We start from the raw sequence: 22414 nt of genomic DNA on the forward strand, positions 1-22414 counted from the left end.
AGTAAATGACTAACTTTCACAAGCATATGAAGCAATTGAAAACACCACGGCTCGTGTCAGTTACAACTTAGACCTCATGTTGGTTGTGAAGTAAGAAATACCAAGACCGGTCATGTTTGTTGGGAAACTTTTTCTTTCTCTTTAGGAGTTTCTTAATAAAATTCTTTTGAGATACCCTATATCTCCCAGAAGTAAATCTTTCTTTTTGGAAGACAAGGACCTAAATTCTGGTAACAACCCTAATGCAGGCCTCGCTTCTCTTTATTCATAGCTGTTCCAAGTAAAAATGTTTTGAAAAAGGAGGGAGAGAAATAGAAGCATCTCGTGGGCTGTGGGAATAGACAAGCAGAACCAGTTCTTGGCGATTTCATCTACCTTCAAGTTATTTTTCTCTAGCTACTCTGGTTTAGCTCAAAGCACCATTTCTCTCAGACCGTGTGGATTTGATTACTCTAAAAAAAATGATGAGGAGAGGCCGCAATCGAAGGGCCAAACAATTTTCTTCCTCATTCAAGTAGGAGAGTGACACTAGATGAGTTTACTTAATGCTTCTGAAATTTCTGCATCTCTTCCACCATCTTCTTTTTGTTGCGCAGGAAAATCCAATATTCTGCTCAGAAGGTACGCAAAGGCATTTGTTGAAGGATAGAACAGTCCTAGCTGGGTAACATAAATGTGGAACCACCATATGCTCTGGTGGGCTGGAGCCCGAGAATGGCTTAAATGCAGTTATTAGAAACTAAGAGGCAATTACATTTCGGATTGACTGTAATTATAGAGCTTTGCATAATCAATCACCAAGGTTATCATGAGACCCCAGAAGATTCAGTTAAAATATATATTTTTAAAATTTGTTTTTCTACTATGTAGGCAACTTATAGCTATTATAAATAGCATTTTACAACATTCATTTTTCAGGAGGCCTAGAGAAAGCACTCTTTCCAAAAACAGGCATGCAAGTATGGGAGTGGGCAGTACATTTTCTTGGAACAGCCTAGTTGCAATCTCAACCACATTCCCGACCCTCATCTTTAATTGCCCAGGGCAGATGATGCTTTTCAGAAATCCACCTGTGGGTAAGAAGCAGCAGGAAGGCTAAATAGGAATGGGCACTAAAGTAAATGGAGTCTAATTCAGACCACAAAACAAGACAACGGCTCACTGCTATCAGGGCCACTGCTCTCAGGGTCCGTGATGGCAAACGCTTCAGCGTTTGGGGGTTCCTTACACATGCCTCTGTTCCTTGGCGCCATGATTTCTCCTGTGCTTCGGTGTCACTATATGTTTCCATCTTCACAGATTCTGGTGCTAGGAATCTCTCACTCTTTCCCTTTTCCTTTCAGCTCTGGTACTCAGAGCTGTGGTTGTCGTGGTTGCCAGTGCTGTTGAGTCGATCCTGACTCACGGCGACTCTATGTGCGACAGGAGGAAACACTGCGCTGTCCGGCCCCATCCTCACAACTACTGTGGCCTTTGAGCACGTGGTTGCAGCCACTGGACCAAGCCATCAAGGGTCTTCCCCTTTTTGCTGCCCTTCTACTTTACCAAGCACCATGTCTTTCTCCGTGTTATCTCCTGATAACATGGTCAATGTGCACAAGCCACAGTCTTGCCGTCCACACCCCAAAGGCGCATTCCGGCTATGCTCTCTTGGAGATCGAATTATTTGTTCTATTCCCAGTCCATGGAATTTCCCTAGCCCGGTTAGCTACATAATACAAATACAGTGATTCTTATTTGGTTTCCGTTATTCAGTGTTGAACTTTTACATGCATCTGAGGCGGTGGAAAATACTATGACCTGGCTCAGGTGCACCTTAGTCCTCAAAGTGACAGCTCTGCTGCTCAACATTTCAAAGTCTTGTGCAGCAGAGAGGATATAGTGCTCTTAGTTCATTGTAGAACAAAGGATTTTAGTCTTAAAAAAAGACAGGCAAAAAGCCAGTAGCTTCATAGTCACAAACTGTCACGTAGGGTTTGTCAGTGGCATGCAGCAAGGGCCAGGACTGCCATCTCCTGTGAGCAGAGGTTTGTTTAGCTAGAGTGGTCAGTATGGTCAGCAAGTAAATCTGTGTGTCTGTCTGCCTTATCTCACTCTTTCTCTCTCAACCTTCCTCTAGCCACCCGTCCATCTATCTGTCCTAAAAAATGAAGAAGGTAAGTTATATTTTGATTTTGTACATCTAAGTTCTCATGAGAACTTGAGGAAACGAAGACAGTGGCAGCGGTTATCAGTATGTTGAAGTTAAAAAGCAAGCATTTCGATAAGAGGATATGAAGATGGACTGACAGGGGGAGAAGTGTTTGATTCCCATTAAGTAAAAGTAATCTGAGATTCTTAATTGCTGATATCTGGCAGTCTCTGACATAGATACTTTCCCTCTTGTTAGTAAATTTTCTGTTCAGATTAGAGGCAATTTCGAAGAGTAGGGACAATTTCAACAGTGCATAAGAATATTTGTTGTTGGAGGAATTAGTTATGAAATAAACAATAATATGACAGTTTTTCTGATTTTACAGAAGGAAAATGTAAAACATCGTGATAGTCACACAACTAAATAAGACACAGCACAAAATGCTAAATCAGTAGAATAAACCTTAACAAGAAGTCAGTTGACAGTATTAATGGGAAAAATAATTGTGAAAGTGCTTGGTGTGAATGTCTAAGGTAATATTTGTAGAAGAAATTAGTTCAATTGCTTCTTAATTCCAAAATTATGCTATTAGTTTAAGATTCTCAAACACTAGGAGGCTAAACTATGATTTAATACTAAAGAAATTGTGGAACAAAATGCCAGTCACTCACCTGAAATACCTAGTCCCAAACCCAAACCCAATCCTTGGCCTTTGAGCCTGTTCCCACTCATGGCAACCCCCTAAGAGCGTGTGGCACTGCCCCTCAGGAGCTCCAAGGCTGGGCATCTGTCCAGCCGCTGACAGACGCATCTTTCTTCCCAAGAGTGACTGGTACCTTTGATCTGTTGGTTAGCAGCCCAGAGTGCTAAGCACTGGCATAACAGAGCACCTTTCAATATCCGGAACCTTTATTTTTCACTTAAAAAAGAAAAGATGACCATCAGCGCAGCTTTTAAAAAATCGGACGTTTCCTCCAGATGACCAGTGTTAATGATCATCAGCAGAAGTGTTTCCTGGGGGGCTCACCTGGAATGTAGATTTGCGGGGTCGGTACAGCGGCTGTCTTGTGATCGAGAGGTGGCATTAGGAAGGGGGGTCATGAGGACGGCAAACAGAGGGAAAGAAAAGCCCGGAGTGTGGATGACATCACGGAGCTTCTGTATCCGCCTGGGATAGAGGCCACCAGAGGGTTTTATTTAACATCAGACAAAAGTACTCTTCCTCCCTCTCCTTTTTCCTCTGGGCATTTGCTATTAGCAGCTGAACGGAATTTCTAACCAACTCTGTATGTGGTTTTATCAGATATATCTATGTTGTAATCAGTTTAATTGATTCCCTCAATATATTTTTGTCCAAAAGCCTATAGGAATTTACCTACTGCACATTATTTTGTTCCAGTTTTTCTTTTCTCTCAGTAGCGATGATGACTTTTACACATACTCGATAAGCTTACAATTATGTTTATTGCTTATCTCTTCATGCAAAAAGTCAGCTTTAAAAGGCCCAGATCTCTGCCGACATTTCTCAGGAAATATCTCAAGTACTTAGCACATGGCCTGATGCAGCGTAGACGCTTCGGAAATAGCTTACTGGATAACTGCAAGCACCGCCGCATGCAAAACCTCAGCAAGATGCCATGCCGTGTCTGCTGGTAATTACAAATGACTGAGGCGACAGCCCTCCCCACACTACATCTCATTTCAAACTGCAGCCAACAGAGAGCATCCACGAAAATGTGAGCTGGCTCTCCCGGCCTTATATTATGGCTGTGGTTAGTCATACTCAAGATGCATCATGGAATTGGCTAAGGGCTGGCCGGGGGCAGCTAAAGGATCAGTGACCGGATTGTGAATGAAACTGGACTTCCAAAGCATTAGAATTGTTTGGGGTGGTAGGATAAGGGCAGTATGTTTTGGACAATAGGAAAGGAGAAAAGTTAAAGGGGAAAAAAACCCAACATAAGAGACAAGAAGATGCGTTGTGTATGATAAATGGTGTGGGTGTGTGTGTGTGTGTGGAGGGCGTCTGAACTCCTTTGGCTTCAGTAGATGTAAAGAGAATGTGACTTCCCACCAGCCTGAGACTGATGGTCCCCAAGCACACGTCAGACGTGCCTCCGCCCACCTTCGTTTTCTCTGTTACTCCCATGACACTTCTCTACTGGGCTAGATAACCAATGACTACACAGAACTCACAGTCCATAGTCACGACTATGGGGCTTGTTAGGGAAGTTCACAGTTTACTACAAGTCAAGGTCAGAAGACATTAAGGACATCGTCTTTTGTCCATATGAATCACTCTGCTTAGCTGGCAGCAGAGTCTCTCTCTGGTCCTCAGCGTCTCAGCCGCATGATCCCTTGGCCTCTGCCTCTGTGGGCTAGGAAGTCCACCTGTGGCTCTGCCACATGGTCTTGGTGGCACAGTTCTCCTGCGTTAGAACAATCCACAGTGAGAGACGCACAGGACAGCATTCACCCAGGGCAGAAGCTCCGAAGGCAGGCAGGGCTAGGAAAGCAGGGCCCAGGGAAGTGGTAACCACAAGGAGCAAGCATGCTGAGTGCTCTTATATTGTGGAAATGGCAATCAATGCCGCAAAACAAATGGTGCATAAGTTGTTGAATAAAAAATCAATTTTTTCTGTAAACTTCCACCCAGGAGAATTAGGCCTATTTGGATTATATCAATGATATTTTCATCTCCCATGAAACCACCACCCTAATGTCACTTTTATAAAAATGTATTAAGAAGGAGAAGACACAAATAAACTGGTGTATTCATTTTAAACCATTATTTCAATGAGCTGAGTAAGTCTCTGGCATGGGGGTGATGTTTGGGCTCTGAGTGTAAGCTCAGCAGTCGGGAAGCACCAGCTTGGCCCAAGGAGGAAGATAGAGCTTTCTACCCCAGCAAGGAGTTAGCGTCCCAGCGGCCCACAGGGCCAGTTCTTCTCTCGCCTCTGGGTTGCTCCGAATTGGAATCAGCTCTATGGCAGTGAGCTTGTTGTTGCTGTAAGTTTAAAAATTCAGGAAATAAAATCAAACATGTCCCTGTAGCGTATTAACAATTTTAAACATACCCCCCACCACTACTTATACATTTATGGGTAATTTGACTTCCTCCTTTGACTTGAATTTTACGTTTGTATAAGGCAGAGGTGAAGAACCGCCTGCCTTGCTGCTCATTTTTATGCCAAATTGGCCAAATATTTATCTGCAAAATGATTGCAGAAAATGTCTTGGCATTTTCCTAGAAAGGCCCTGATTTTTGCCTTTTTATTCAGCTAATTTCAAGAGGAAGATGTTTGGCATTAAACTTTTCTCTGAGAAAATATAACATGATTGGGCTTCTACTTATGTGCATAAGTTATTTATGTATAGAATGGCTTGAGGATCCCTATGGTGTAGTGGTTGGGGGAGGGGGTTGTTGCCGACCTCAAGTTCACCAGTTCAAATCCCACGCAGTGAGAGAAATATCAGGCTCCTTACTCCCATGGTTTCTGACTTAAAATACACAGGGGGAGTTCTACCCTGTCTCAGAGGGTTGCTATGAGAGGGTTTGGTTATTATAAGAATGACTCTCAAGTGACACCCCCACCCGTTGCTGCTGAGCTAGTTCTGCCGCCTGGTGAACCTGTGGGTTGCAGTTGAACTACCCCATACTACGGGTTTCCTTGGCTATGACCTTTACAGGCATAGATGACCATGCCACTTTTCTCCATGGCACCTCTGGGGAGGTTTGAGCTCCACACCTTTAGGTTGGTCGTTGAGCATCAACTATTAGTCCCACCCAGGGTCCCATGAGTGCTGCCATTTGGAACTGATGCCTTCACACTGAGAGCGGGCTGGTATTTGTATTGAGGCAAATATGGCATCGAGAACAATGGGGAATTTTAAAAAGTTGAGGCACAGGACCTACATCTGAAGTGATTCTGTTTCCTCGGGGTGGCTCTTTGGTGGAGCACATAATGCACGGGACACCATCCGTAGAGCCAGCAGATACACCAGCACTGTGAAAAAGCACTGAAACATGACGGATCCTTTCAGCAGCTGAGGAAACAGCCACTTTCTCTCCTTCTTCCTCCTCCAGTCACGATGGATAAGCACCTTAATTCACTGGGTACAAAGGACACACAGCTCAATTATTTACCAGAGGCATAAATTAAATGCTGAGCAAAGTTCAGGAGACAGGATATCTTTCTTCCCTGAAAGAGTAAAGGAAGAGCAGAAAGCCTGGGAAGCCTCGACTTCTGTCTGCTGACATGATAGTGAACAAACCAAGTTCAATCTCTTTCAGCATTGGGCGTTAACTTTTCATGTTCTCTTCCTGTGTTCCGGGGGACACTGGTGTGCAAACCAGCCACGGCGCTTGCTTGTTTTCATCTGAACAAATGTCTCCATTCCCACCAAAGGGGCTGTGGATTCTTTACCCATTCTCTTCCCAACGACCCGTCAAAGCCCAGAAATGTCATGTTCCTGTTTTATGGGCAGGCTATCCAGGCTGCTCTCTGAAAGGGTAACTCCACTTCAATAATGTACATTGCTTTCCTCTTCTAGTTTTCTGCAATCTGGAAACTTTCAGCAGCCAAAAGCCAAAAAGTGGCAGGGCTTATCAGCAGTGTCTCTGTCTCTAGAGCTTTGTCCGGTTGTCACGTGGGTTTTCTTTTTTTAAATGAAAAAAAAATCAAGCAATTGCCATTTCCCACAGCTTGTGAGACCCATCCGTCCATTCTCAGCAAGGTACTGTGTTTCAAGTTCATTTTGTGGTTCAGCTTTTACACTTGGGTTTGCCTATCAATTTTGTTAAACGTATTTCATTAGCAATTTATTTTTATTTGATCAACATGCCTTTCGTTTTTCATATCTTAGATCTTTATCTAGCTCATAGGCTTCCAAACTTCTTTGGTCTACTTCTCTTTTTTCAGAAAACAAAACAAACAAAAAACCACCTCCCTGCAGGAAAGACAAACCCCCAAATCTCAGGGCCCTGACCCTCTCCACCACCCCTGCAACTTGACACTCTGTCCCATAGCCCATAAACAAGGATAGTGCATCTTCTTTGCTGAGCCTGTGGACCTAGGGGGCGGTGTTGTCTATGTTGAGAAACAGCAATCTAGATGAAAAAGTCCCGGTGAGAAGAAACGATACACTCCTTTGCCAAGTTCATAAAAAAATGTGACCTCTGGCACACTGAAGATGCTGACCAAATGCTGGTGCATTTTCAGAGATGCTACTATGTATTATAAAATTGTACTACTGCTCTGGATACATTTTGTGATTCCTCAAAAGTTATACATACAAGCATCATATTCTAGCAATTCTACGACTAGATACAGAGTGGCATGAAAAACAGAAAGGCAAACAGATACATGCACAAGGATGTTCCCTGTAGCACAATTCACAACAGGCAAAAGGTGGAAATAACCGAAATGTCTATTAATAGAAAAACAGAGGCATAAAATGAGGGTACGTCAAAAAGTATTGCTACAAAATCAAAGGCATGTTATTAAACAAAACCGTTAAGACGTGAAGTTATTGTTTCTGTACGTATCTGCCCCCAGGCTGGTATGCGCTAACCCATCCTCAGAGAAGCCTGTGCTATTTGATGACATCATGTCAGCTACGGCATGCGGGAGGGACCCAAACTGTGTTCTCCTTCAATGTTATTTCCGCTTTGGGAACCAAAAGAAGTCTGAAGGGGCAAAAGTCAAGGTTATCATGCAGACGGAGCAAGTTTAACAATGGAATTCTCCGAGAACATCCGTTATCCTTGAACAGTGAGCGTTTACATTGTTGCGATAGCAAACGATTCCTTCTGTTCTTTTTCTGAGCAAGGCAGCTTTTGCGTTTCTTAGACGTTCTTGAGGAAGCCCCCACGGTTTCCCATGGCTTTTGAGATAGTCCACCAAGAGGATCTTTGCCGTTCCAGAAACCAGGTGGCACGGCTTCCTAAGCTCACCTCTCTGCCGTGGAAGCCACTACGTTCACTGGGCCGCTTTGTTTTGTTTTGCTGTTTTGTTTACCCTGCAGGCACTCTAGCGAGACTAGAGCATTTGTTTTACTGAAAGACTGGTTTATAGCCATTTACTGATCACAAAGACATGTTTTGGTTTTGAGTAAGCCTGTGGTCCTAAGAGCCTAGTAGCACTACTGTTGACTTAGTCCCGTGCATACAGTGGACTCTTACTTAGCCCCAGGGACGAATGACGTCAGATATATGCTACGGCATGAAAGGAGCTTGAAGATATATTTCTGGGTTTAATAATCTGTCAGAAAAGACTAGAATTGTATGATTGCTATGTGTGACAGACAACTTGATTGACTTTATCTCTGGTCTCTGAAGAATCTTTGCAATTCTTGAGCAATGTATTGTCTGATATTTTCTAAAATAACAAGGCAACACTTACATGGAAGTCAATGAGGTCTGTAAGCAGGCCTGCGGAAGTGAGGGCAGGGGCACAATGCACTTCGCCTCATAAGGAACCTGCATCTTGGAGCTTTCCTTCTTTGGGGCTTCTGAGCGAGGGAGAACCCCGTTAGAGAGCGTGTGGCATGTCCCTCAGGGAATGGAAGTTTCATGCTCACCTCTCCACCTTTCCCAGAGATTGCCTCACGTGGCCCTTTGTATCCTCTGGTGATAACCTCCACTCTAATTTACGTGTCTCTGAGTCCTGAAAGTCATCTCGTGAACTATGTACTGAACACACTGCAGGTAGTATGGACCAGCAGAGGGGTTGGCATTTGTCTACGTGGCAGGGGCTGTAAGGACAGAATGCTAACTTGTGAAGACCCAACTCTGGGTGGCTAGGGTCAGAAAGACTGCTGGTAAGTGCCACATGGCGAATGGTGTCAGACTAATAAAGTGAGATATGAGGTACCTTCACATTTTGGAAATTAGCCTGATGGTGGTTATTATCAATGCAATTGCTGGTATATGAAATAGTCAGAACAGGCAACTGTATAGTGGCAAAAGCACATTTAGAGCTACCAGGGCAGCAGGAGAGAGTGAAAGGAGGAGATTTACTGCTTAGGGGATACTGAGCTTCTTTTCAGCAATCTAGAGGTGAGTCACGCCTCTTTGTCACTGACCTTTCTTAGAATCAAGGTCAAGGAGCCCGGATTCTTTATCCATGAAGCAGAGACTCTACTCCTGGTCTGACACCTCCCAGGGCACATGTGAGGACAAAATAAGATGCCATATGTGAGTGTTCTATAAATAAAACATATTTAAGGGGATCCTCTCAGTCTGTAAACGACTCGAGGGCAAACACTCTAGGGCAAAAATCAATTGGCCTTTATATTCAACTTTTGATGATTGGGATGGTTAATTGCAGGTGTCAGCTCTGGCCCTCCATTGTTTGCTCAAGCATGAGTCTAAGTGTGTTAAGAAGATGTGATGAACGATTATAATCAGTGAATGTTAAGTAAAGGAAATTATCCTAAAAAATGAGGGGTTTCATCTACTCAGTTGGGAGTGTGGGGAACAACAACTAAGTTTTCCAAAGAAGAAGGAATTCTGGATTAAGTTGGAACATAGACATCTTGCTTACGTTTCCAGCTTATTTCCTTGCCCTATGGATTTCAGACTTGCCAGTACACAGTATCACAAGGACATGTTCCTGACAATCCAACTCTTTATACATTGTCCTAGTTCCTTGGAGACTCCTTGAGTGACGGATACAAGGCCTTTCTACTTTGAACTCTGACCACAAAGTTTAACAGATCATCTACTAGACGCAACACGGCACTGTGCCTTCCAGAAATATGAAAACATTTCCCAAACAGAAGCTTAAGCAGGGCAAGTGTGACTGTCAGAAAGCATGGGGGATGTTATGTCAGAAGAAGGCATTTCTGCGGGTTCCTTCCCTCTAAAATGTTGCTTCAGCCAATGCCCACTCACTTTTTATGAGGCAGTGAACAAGTCATATTATTTAAAAATAAATTTACACTTATAAATCTTTGTTGAATGATTTTCAAATGAAAGAGTGGATACTTTTCATTGATAATCAATTTCTAGAGTAGGCTCATTTTTATGCATGATTTAAAGCCTTGGAATTCATGGACAAAGTATCTAGGAATTCGAGGAGAATATATTTTCTGTTCTGGGAACGTTGTTGTTAGATGCCACTGACTTGATTCTGACTAATAACAACTGCTGTTACAAAACTGAACATTGTAACAAAACTGAACATTGTCCAATCTTAAAATTGTTGTTATATTTAAGCCCATGGTTGAAGCCACTGTGTCTATTGATCTCACTGAAAGTCTCCTTTATTGATGCCTTACGACTTTACCAATCCTCCTGTCCTTTTGCAGAGACTTGTCTCTTCTGATACTGTGTCCAAATGATGTGAGATGAAGGCTCAGCTTCCTTGTTTCTAAGGAGCCTTCTGGCTGTGCTTCTTTCTTTTTTGTTCTAGTGAGAGTCAACAGTACTTTCAATATTCTCTGCCAGCACCATAATTCAAAGTCATTATTCTTTGGCGCGCTTCCATAGACACTGACCAGCGTTTGCATGCATTAACACAGAATATCGCCAGTCTTGCGTTAGGTGCTCCGTAGTCCTCGAAGTGATATCTTTTTTTTTTCTTCTTTTTTTAAAAATTTTTATTTTAACAATTTATTGGGACTGATACAATTCTTTTCACAGTTCATACATATGCATACATCAATTGTATAAAGCACATCTGTACAGTCTTTGCCCTAATCATTTTTTTCTCTTTTCTTCTTTTAAATTTTATTAGGGACTCAAACAACTCTTACCACAATCCATACATATACATACATCAATTGTATAAAGCACATCCATACATTCCCTGCCCCAATCATTCTCAAGGCATTTGCTCTCCACTTAAGCCCCTTGCATCAGGTCCTCTTTTTTTTTTCTCCCCTCCCTCCCCATTCCCCCCTCCCTCATATGCCCTTGGTAATTTATACCTCGTTATTTTGTCATATCTTGCCCTATCCGGAGTCTCTCTTCCCCCCTTCTCTGCTGTCCCTCTCCCAGGGAAGAGGTCACATGTGGATCCTTGTAATCAGTTCCCCCTTTCCAACCCACTCACCCTCCACTCTCCCAGCATCGTCCCTCACACCCTTGGTCCTGAAGGTATCATCCACCCTGGATTCCCTGTACCTCCAACCCTCATATGTACCAGTGTACAGCCTCTGTCCTATCCAGCCCTGCAAGGTAGAATTCGGATCATGGTAGTTGGGGGGAGGAAGCGTCCAGGATCTGGGGGAAAGCTGTGTTCTTCATCGATACTACCTCACACCCTAATTAACCCATCTCCTCTCCTAAACCCCTCTATGAGGGGATCTCCATTGGCCGACACTTGGGCCTTGGGTCTCCACTCTGCACTTCCCCCTTTATTTAATATGATATATATATACATATATACACATACATATATACATATACACATATATACACATACATACACACACTTATATCTTTTTTTTTTGCATGATGCCTTATATCTGGTCCCTTGGGCACCTCGTGATCGCACTGGCCGGTGTGCTTCTTCCATGTGGGCTTATTTGCTTCTGAGCTAGATGGCCGCTTGTTCACCTTCAAGCCTTTAAGACCCCAGACACTATCTCTTTTGATAGCCGGGCACCATCAGCTTTCTTCACCACATTTGCTTGTGCACCCATTTGTCTTCAGCGATCCTATCATGGAGGTGTGCAGTCAATGATATGATTTTTTGTTCTTTGATGCCTGGTAACTGATCCCTTTGGGACCACTCGATCACACAGGCTGGTGTGTTCTTCCATGTGGACTTTGTTGCTTCTGAGCTAGATGGCCGCTTGTTTATCTTCAAGCCTTTAAGACCCCAGTCACTATCTCTTTTGATAGCCGGGCACCATCAGCTTTCTTCACCACATTTCCTTGTTCACCCACTTTGGCTCCAGCCGTTGTGTCGGGAGAGTGAGCATCATAGAGTTCCAATTTAATAAAAGAAGGTATTCATGCATTGAGGGAGTGTTTGAGTAGAGGCCCAAGGTCCTTCCGCCACCTTAATACTTGACCTATAAATATAGACACATAGATCTATTTCCCCATCCTCCTATATATATTTGCACGTACATGTCTTTGTCTAGACCTCCATGAATGCCCTTTGACTCCTAGCTCTTTCCTCCATCTCCCTTGACCTTCCTCCTGCCCTACTACCATGCTTCATCGCCACCTGGGCTAGAGTATACCTTTTCTCTAAGCAACCTTACCCTTGATCATTTCCCACCAGGCCTGCCACTCCCCCTTCTCTACCATTTGGGGTCCCATGTTTTTCCCTTGTCCCTGGGTTTGTTAACACGGAAGTGATATCTTTTTAATTCTTGAACGGAGTCTTGGGCAGTAGATTTGTCCAACACAATAACTTGTTTGATTTCTTCACTGCTATTTCCATGAGCTTTGATTGCGGATCCAAGTAAAATGAAATCTTTGACAATTTCAAACTTTGCTCTGTCAAAATACTGTCTCTGGGTCCAGTTATCATGATTTTTCTTTACAATGATTGGTAATCTAAGGTACGTACCATTCGTCAGTAAATGTTTTAAATTTTCTTCACTTTCAGTAATTAAGGTTGTATGATCTGCATATTTCAGTTTGTTAGTGAGACTTTCTTGAACCATGATGTTCCATTCTTCTTCATATAGTCCAGCCCGTTATGTTATTTGCTCAGCATACATACTGGGAATGTCCACTGCTATCTACTCCAACCAACTGGGAATCTACATAGTGTTTTGGAGTCTATAAGTCTTTCCAAAAACAGATAGCCTCATCTTTCTCTCGTGGAGTGTCTTATGGTTTTGAACTACTAACTGTATGATTTGAAGTCCAACATTTATCTGACGGCACCACTAGGGCTCCTTATCCTGGAAATATATTCTTAATTTTCCCTTTACATACTGAGTACCCTTTTGCTATTGCTGTTTGCTGATATCAAATCAGATCAGACTCATGGTCCCCCTAGGTGTACTACTTTAACACATTGCCTGATTTTACACCATAACCTTGATCTCTGACTTGTTTGATTCCACATAATGATCTGTTCTGATCCATAAGGTTTTTTATTGGCTACTTTTTGGAAGTAAATCACTCGGTCTAGTTTGTTGAATTTGGAAGCCCCTATTCAGTGACTCTTTTTGACATACTGGTGGCAAAGCTTCACAACAATTTGTAAGACCCTACTATACAATAAACTAGCATATGGGTGATGGCTATTATATATGGCATATATGGAAAAATTATTTTCTAGTATTTAAATTGAGCTATATCTAAATGTTTTATATATGGTGGACTTTCAGAGCTTTCCTCCTTTTGTTTCTTATAGTCTATTATATCATTTTCCAAATGACTAATGTCTTCCTTTCAGAATGCTAAATACTAAGGTTTAACTCATGTATATATCGCTTGCATTCATTGTCTGCCTTATATTATAGTTATTTCTAGGCTTATATTTCCTTGGATTCAAGGGACTTAATCTTGTTTTAATGGATAACTGTACTATGTTCTTTGTTGGCAGAATGATTTTTACCAAAAGGCTTTTTACCCTGTCGCTTTTCCTTCAGCTATTTAGTATAGTGTAACTTAAAGGACTTGTAAACTCTTTGACATGTTCAAAGTAACTTCTTAAGGAACTAGTACTTACCCTGAGTCAACCCCTAACTACGTGGTCAGTTTTGCACAAGTGATTTCATGTTTCCAGGTACCTGTCTCCTCATTTACAAAATGAGATGGATAACTCATAAAATACAAATTTTTTCTCTTCATCTTTGGATCTTTCTTGTCACTCACCTCAATTCCATGCCCTTAATCCTAAGTATTATTACTCCCACTAGATTCCTGGCTAATGCCTCTCTTTCAGTGAAGACTAGGATTCTGAAAATATCTGTTCAATTCCTTCTGGAAAATCAGCCAATGAAAACTGCGTGGTTGGATCACAGCCACAATGGCCCAGTCCCATTGAGCATGGAGCCGCCATGAGCTACAGAGAGACGGAACGGTAGCTAGCAGCGACAACTTCTACCTGGGGTCTCTCATATTCAGTAGCCTCTACACATCCATGAGTCCAAAGAACTAGTGACATTCTCATCTTCTTTGTCTCTAACCTCTCTGTACTTAACTAGCAGACTTTAGATAGAAGCAAGAGTATCTGTGTTGAATGTGCTTGTGTATAAAAATGGAAAAACATTTGTAAAAACAAATATTTTAAATCTGAGCCTAGAATTATTTTTATATCTAATTGAAGAGAAGGAAGTGAGATGACTGAATCAACAAAGGGTGATTTTCTAGCTCTGGTGAACTTCCCTAAACTCAACATAAGCCCCACCTCCCACCCCCACTGCTTTGGAGTCAATGCTGACTTACAGTGACCTGGAAGTGCTTCATAGAGTTCTGAGAATCAAAATATTTTACAGGAACAGTCTTATCTTTTTCCACAGAGCAGCCAATGAGTTTGAACCACTGATCTTTTCATTAGCGGCCCAAAGCTTAGCCCCAGCAACACCAGGGTCCTCAAAGCACTCTCCCATTATAGGGGTATGAGATTGTCCAGTGATGGGAAATCAGAAGCATATTGGAGGATATAATTGTAGAGAATGGAAAAGCTCTGTACTATTTGGGAACAGGTTAGCTGATTTAGTTTATTGTGCCAACCGGGCTGATAAACACAAGTGAGGTTAATTGAAGGGTGGAGGGATAAATGGTTTGGTGAGCCTTGCCTTTCTAGTTCTTGGGTCTCTTGCTTTTTGCTGGTTGGACCAAGGTGCAGCTGTCTTAGCCGTTCCCTGCTTCAGCTTGCAAGGCTGACTTCCTGCAAGATATCGTCAAGGAGAAGCCGCATGGACCTAGTCCGATGCAGCACTGGGTGCTGGAGCACCCGTGTGGAGACCCCTGCCAGCGCTGAGATGCTTACACATTCACTGGCTTGGCTTTCCTCCTGCCGTCGGCATTATTGCATTTGTTTTGTGCGATGGAGGAGGACTTTGTGGATTGGGGTTGGACATATAGGTTATTGGGTTAAAGTTGGACTTGTGGGCTTGGGCAGCACTGGGTTGGGATGTTTTCTTGATGCTCACTTAAGCTTTATATAAAACTCTATTATGAGTTTCTGTGGATTTATTTCTCCAAAGTACCAAGACTAATACAGTAGCCTTTAAAAATATGTGATGCCAATACTATTCATTATTGCAATAGAATGACTTTACTTGGTATACCTTAAATAACACCACCAAGTAGACGCATGGGCCATAAATGAACACCATTGTGTGTGTGTGTGTGTGAGATCAAAGATGCGATCCTATCTGGAGTCTATTTTTTTCACAGAGAGCTCCCTTTGGCTTATCTAATCCACAGTGCTCCAGCATTGCCTGCTCCTCCCCAGGGCGGTGCAGGGGAGCGTCTGTGGCCTCCGTCACCAGGACGCCTGATCTGTAGTGACCGGGGCCTGGCTCTTGTGTTCCTTCTCAGGTTTCATCTTGGCTCACAGCAGGACCACCAGCGTCGGTTGTTTGCAGAAAACAAATGAACTGCTTATTACTGCTAGACCCACCACTCAGGAGGCACTACTGCTGTCTTGCACTACTACCGTTTTAAGGCACATGACCATAAAAATAATTGATGTCCCATGGCTAAATAACCTATTATTTGATTTTGTACATATCAATAAAAAATAAGGGAACAAGCGTTCAGGGATATTTTCCTTTCTAGGGGGTCAGTAACGTGAACACAGTTACCAATTGGATGCTTGCTATGCTTGAAAACAAAGTAAATCAGCTTCAACGAGTAATATGCATGACCAAGGTTACGCAAAGCTGGCTAAATTCTTAGGTATTCGACTGCTTAAATGCAGAAACAAGTAGGTGTGACATCTCCCTCATGAAGGAAGCTGGGCTGTAAGAAATGTGATGTATATCTATTTGGCAGAAAGGAGTTGGCTCCATCCCTGAGCCGTTTTTCTGTCCCAGCTGCGGGTTGATTGATGGCACTGCTTCGGAAAGCACTCTTGGGGGAGCTGTTTGCCCCCATCTTCCATCTGGAGCTGCTGGGAGCTACTTCACTGCGATGATGGCCACTGAATGAGCTCCACTGGCAGGACCTCAGCGACAAGGAAGGATGGTGGCTGGGGAGCCAGCCCAGAATCAGGGTTGTCAAGGAAATGAATAGAGCCGAGCACAGAGCAGCCAGCTCCTCTCAAACACAGCCCAGTGACAATTCAAAACAAAAGCAAGCAAAGCCACCACCGCCGCCACAGAGCAGTGCACAGCTTTTAAAACTACAAAACGGGCTTTGGTGACTTGCTTGGCTCAATCACTCTCAGAGAACTTATCTCCAGGAGACTGAGCTCTGGTAAGGAGACATGCTACTTAGGATTAAAATACAATGGCTTCGATAGCTATCTATTGTTTCAAAACCAAACAAAAAAACACTTCACCCGATTAGCTTATGAACATCTTTGAGGAAAGGTGTCTAATGTTTACCTGAAGCTACATAATATTTGTTTAAGATGGTGTTTTTCTTTAATCCATAAGTTACCTACGAATCTGTAATGACTGCATATTTGAAGGGTGATGAAGACAGAGGTGCCACACGTTCTGCTCATATTTAATGGGAGATCCTTCAGCAAAGCCCATAAAAATTATGTGTGTTTATGAATCTAGGAAGTGGACAGATGAAAGTCCCCATGCGTCCAGTCACAGATGGAGTCAGGACGCGTGCTCAGGGGTGCAGGTGGCGGGGCGCAATGGGAGCGAGGGCCGTCTGGGAAGGAAGCCAGGGGGAGAGTCTAGGAAGCCTCTCAGGCAGACTTGGAAGGGGCTAACACGGAGAGCTATGCTGTTCCAGGTCTGTCTGAATCCTCACTCTGCTGGTTATGGTGCTGCCTGATCACTTTGGCACTTCAGCTTCGCAAGGAGTCATTGCACCACTTTTATTTTTTAAAGTAAAATCCATTTCTTAAACCAGGCTGATGGTTAGACTGTGGCATGTAAAATACCCCAGAGATGAAAAATGTAAGGCTTTTTAGAGGTATGGAGACTCGAGCTAGATTATGAGTTGCATTAGAATTGGGGCCGTTCTGGCTGGTGGAATTCAAATTATGGGTGTTGCTTGCGATGGGTTGAAGGGATATTTCCAGAATGGGATCCAAATGAGAGTTGACGTGGGTTGAGTGTGCTGCTTTCAGTCCCTAGAATGTTCTGGGGAGCGGCACGGGAGGGAAGCTAAAGCAGGGAGAAGAGGGACGAGGCCTCCACCCACCTTGTCTCCTCACCGCAACAGAAGACCCAGTCGGAGAGAACGCACTTGCTGTCAGCACGGAGCTACGGGGTGTCTTGTTCATTTTTTCTGTGGTGTTCCTGCCTGGATTTAGTGACTGCTGGGTATGACTCCTGCTGGGTATGGCTCCTGGGTATTGCTTTGTAACGCAATCTTTGCCCAAAGTTAACACGATGCTTTTCTTTTTTGCAGTGAAATCCACTTCTTTTTAAAATCATTTTATTGGGGGCTCATACAATTCTTTTCACAATCCATCCATCCATCCATTGTGTCAAGCACATTTGTACATTGGTTGCCAATGTCATTCTCAAAACATTTGCCTTCTACTTGAGCCCTTAATATTGGCTCCTCATTTTCCCCCCTCCTTCCCCCTCCTCCCCTCCCTCATGAGCCTTTTGTAATTCATAAATTATTATTATTTTGTAATATCTTAGACTGTCCGATGTCTCCCCTCACCCCCTTCTCTGTTGTCCATCCCCCAGGGGGGAGGTTATACGTAGATTCTTGTAATTGGCTCCCCCTTTCCACTCCGCATTCCCTCCACCCTCCAGGCATCGCCATTCTCACTACTGGTCCTGAAGGGGTCATCTGTCCTGGATTCCTTGTGTTTCCAGTTGCTATCTGTACCAATGTACATCCCCTGGTCTAGCCAGATTCATAAGGTAGAATTGGTATCATGATAGTGGCAGGGAGGAAGCATTTAAGAACTAGAGGAACGTTATATGTTTCATCGTTGCTACCCTGAATCCTGACTGACTCATCTCCTCCTCACAGCCCTTCAGTAAGGGGGTGTCCAGTTGCCTACTGATGGGCTTTCAGTCTCCACTCTGCACGCACCCTCATTTACAATATGATTTTTGGTTCTTTAATGCCTTATACTTGATCCCTTAGACATCTCGTGGTCACACAGGCTGGTGTGCTTTTTCCATTTGGCTTTGTTGCTTCTGAGCTAGATGGCCACTTGTTTATCTTCAAGCCTATAAGACCCCAGACACTATATCTTTTGATAGCTGGGCACCATCAGCTTTCTTCACCACATTTGCTTATGCACACGTTTGTCTCCATTGATCATATCAGGAAGGTGGGTACCCACTGATATGGAAATCCACTTCTTAAACGATGCTGACTTAATAAAAGAAGGTGCTTTGGGCAGCAACATTGCTCTGTGCATCCCTTTGCTTGCTTTATAGGCAATATTTTGTGTTAAGGCTTTCACTGTTAGACACTAAAGTTCTCATTAACGGAGGCAAGTACAAGCCTGCTTGCAGTGACTCACTCTTGACAATCAATGGGAAGTTCGAGGGACTGAATTTATGTCCATGGCTTTGTACTGGTTGACAGTTTAGCCTCCTGTGGTCGTTACAGTTTCATGTTAACTTGATAAAAGAATGAAGAGGTGAACTTTAGTGCCTCCTTGTGGGTGTGGCCTAATCATGATGATTCTGGGAACTTCCTCTCTTTTTCTCCTGAAAGTGGACCACATGCTTTCTCTCTGCTTCACTTTCCTGCTGTCAGAAGCATGACACCGGCAATGGGGTGTTTCCATTGCCATCGGGTAACCAGACTTTTCGCCCACCCAACTGTGATCGTCCTGTATTTTGCATCATTGCAAAAGTGTGACTATGTGAGCCTCGACAAGGATTTCTGGACTAGTGTTGGACTTATGGGCTGATGTTGGGCTTATGGACTTGCTCTGGATTGGGCTGGGATGTTTTCTTAATATAAAATTACTCTCTGATATGAAGCTCCCTCGTACACACATACGTATGTTCCTAGATTTGTTTCTCTAGTCAACCCAGACTGACACAGCTCCCTAAAGAATAACAGGATCGAATGATGAAGGCAGATAACTTGCCTGAGGTTATGTAATTAATGGACAGGTGAGCAAGATTTGAACTCAGAACTCTGTGATTCATAATAAAAAAATCCAAACCTATTGTCATGACGTCGATCTTGGCTCCTGGCGACGCTGTGCATTACCGAGTAGAAAGGCTTCATAGACTTTTCTGACTGGCACCTTGACAGAAGCAGGCCACCAGACTTTATGTTCACTAGGTCCAAACTGCCAAGCTGTGGGTTAGTCGCCAGTACAACTATTTGCACTGCCCAGGGAAGCCTCCCCTCTGTTTTCATTATCTGATTTTGCCTGAATTTTTACTGTGCTTGACTATCTGGTGCTTAAGGTACTCAGATTCGGGAGCTTCTTGTTAGCACCTTGCCCCAGGGGAAATAGAGGAGGTTGTGTATAAAGTGTATCAATCCTGTTACATAGCACATCTCTTGCAAAAAAGTTTTGTTGAAAAGCAAATGGATACAAATGACTAAAATAAGAAGTTTGGTTACTAACATTTTGATATTTTAAATTTCCGATTCTCACGTAGGGGATTGTGGTGCAAACTCACGTGTAGCAATGTAAAATCCACGCAACGAAAGTCAAAATCTGAGGGGAGTGGAGGTCTGTCTGCTATTTTTCATTTGACTCTCAAAAAATGTGACCAACATGATTTTGTTAAGTACAGTTTGCTTGATATGCTAAACATTAAGTTTGCATACATTCATTTTAATTTATTAATTTTAGAGATGTTCTTTTAAAATGAGAGGCTATCTTAATTTAGTATTCATTTCAAATAAATAAATAAGAGATTGCCAGTGTAAGCCAAGACCATTGAATTTAATGGAATAGTTTGAATTTGGAGTCTATTTAGGTAAGGTCTGATATAACAGCAAAAACAAAAGTCATATTTCCCAAACCAAAGTTTTTCTGTATGTGTGTCAGTAATCTAATCAACTCACTACTATTAACTCACTTCTGACTCCTAATGGCCTTATAGGTCAGAATAGAGTGCCCTTGTGGTTTTCTGACACTGAAGTTTTCAGCGAGCAGGAAGCCTCAGAGACTTCTAATATACGTACAATTGTCAATATACATGCATTCCTTTTTTTTTTAAAAAAAGAGAAATTAAAGGCAAAGTATTTCTAAGTACAAACTTGTGCCCAATTTCATATTTTTGAGTCTATCTGGAATAAGTTTTTATTTAGGAATAGCAAAAGAAGATTTCCTGGCTCAAGATAAAAGAGTTTAAACAATTCATATGATTTCTGAGCCTCAAACAGCATCTACATAATAATATGTAGCAGATGTGCTACTGTTTTGTACCCTTATCCGTAAGCAAACTGGAACGTGCAGGGAAGTGGGGTGGATATACAAGTGAGGAGGGACGGGACAATAAACATACATTGTGAAAATCTTCTAAGGCCCTACACGAAACCAGCTTCACCCACATCTTGTCATTTGTTAATGGGAAGAGATCCTTGAAATTAAGATTTGTTCATGGAATAAAACCTATTACAAGTAAGACTCAAGAAAAAAAAATGAAACGAACGAAGCCATTTAGGAAACAAAATCACTGATTTGAGCTCTTGATTTTCTTGCACAGGTGATTGTGTCAACTCTTTAGTAAGAGGTGTAGTCACCTGAGAGACGTACTCACTTGAGAGATGTACTCACCCGAGAGACATGGTCATCTGAGAGACATACTCACCTGAGAGATGTACTCATTTGAGAGATGTAGTCACCTGAGGGATGCAGTCACCTGAGAGATGTACTCACCTGAGAGATGTAGTCACTTGAGAGACGCAGTCACCTGAGAGACATACTCACCTGAGAGACGTAGTCACCCGAGAGACACAGTCACCTGAGAGACGTACTCACCTGAGAGTTGTACTCACCTGAGAGACATGGTCACCTGAGAAACATACTCACCCGAGAGACGTACTCATCTGAGAGATGTAGTCACCTGAGAGAAGCAGTCACCGTAGACTATTCCATGGCTTTTTTGTCAAGGCAACATCGTCAGGGATGTTCAGTGATTTAGTTACAGCCGTAGAGCTGGACATTTGAAGAGTTCAAATCCAAACTTCCAATTCCCAAGTCTTTTGATTCAAGAGTATGAATGAGAAAATGAATGTTGCTACAAAATGATTTCCACTCTGATTTCTCCTGGTCACCATGGGCTTGATTTTCATCTATCATGTCAGGTCTATTGTATTAGTCTGGGAACTTTAGAGAAACAAATCCACAGAAACTCATGTATAAGAGAGTTTTATATAAAGGTTAAGTGAACATCAAGGAAACATCCCAACCCAGTGCTGCTCAAGCTCAAACCCACAAGTCCAACATTAACCCATTAACCCATATGTCCAACACCAATCCACAAAGTCCTCCAACATCTCACAAAAGACACACAATGATGCCGACTGCAGGGGGAAAGCTGAATCAGTGAGTGTGTAAGCATCTCAGTCCTGGCAGAGGTCTCCACAAGGCTGCTCCAGCACCCAGAGCTGCATCAGGGTAGGTCCATGTGGCTTCTCCTCAGTGATGTCTTGCAAGAAGTTAGCCTTGCCAGCTGAAGCAGGGAACTTGCTAAGGCAGCTGCACCCTGGTCTGACCATCAGAAAGCAAGAGACCTGAGAACCTAAAAGTGGAGGCTCATTGAGCCATTTATCCCTCTGCCCTTCAATTCACCGCACATGTGTTTATCGGTCAGGTTAGCATGATAAACTAACTACCTCATCTATGAAATTCCAATATTTATATGTACTGACAACTTGGGATCATTGAGATTTTTATAAAGGATCTCTCTCTCTCTCTCCATTTTGTTTTGAGGTCAGAACCTGCATTCATTTAGAAGAAGGAACAATAAGCAACAGACATATAAAAATAAACACACAACAAGTTGACATCTCAATTGTCAGATTTTACTCACTGTAATGATTCCCATTTGACTGAAAGATTTGCTTGCAGTTGGTCTGTCCTTCAGGATCCTCTTCAGCTTACCTGACAGTTCACATCCTGCTTCAGGGCACTTAATTACCACACTGACTTTCAAACTGGATCCAACTACAGACAACTCAAAGCACCATAGCTGGGCAATGGGCAGCCAAGTGGAAGGGCGGGAGCAGCCTCTAATGGAAAGTTTCCTGTTGACCCAACCAGAGGTTTATGG

The sequence above is a fragment of the Tenrec ecaudatus genome, chromosome 7, assembly GCF_050624435.1.
Source record: "Tenrec ecaudatus isolate mTenEca1 chromosome 7, mTenEca1.hap1, whole genome shotgun sequence".
Taxonomy (NCBI): Eukaryota; Metazoa; Chordata; class Mammalia; order Afrosoricida; family Tenrecidae; genus Tenrec; species Tenrec ecaudatus.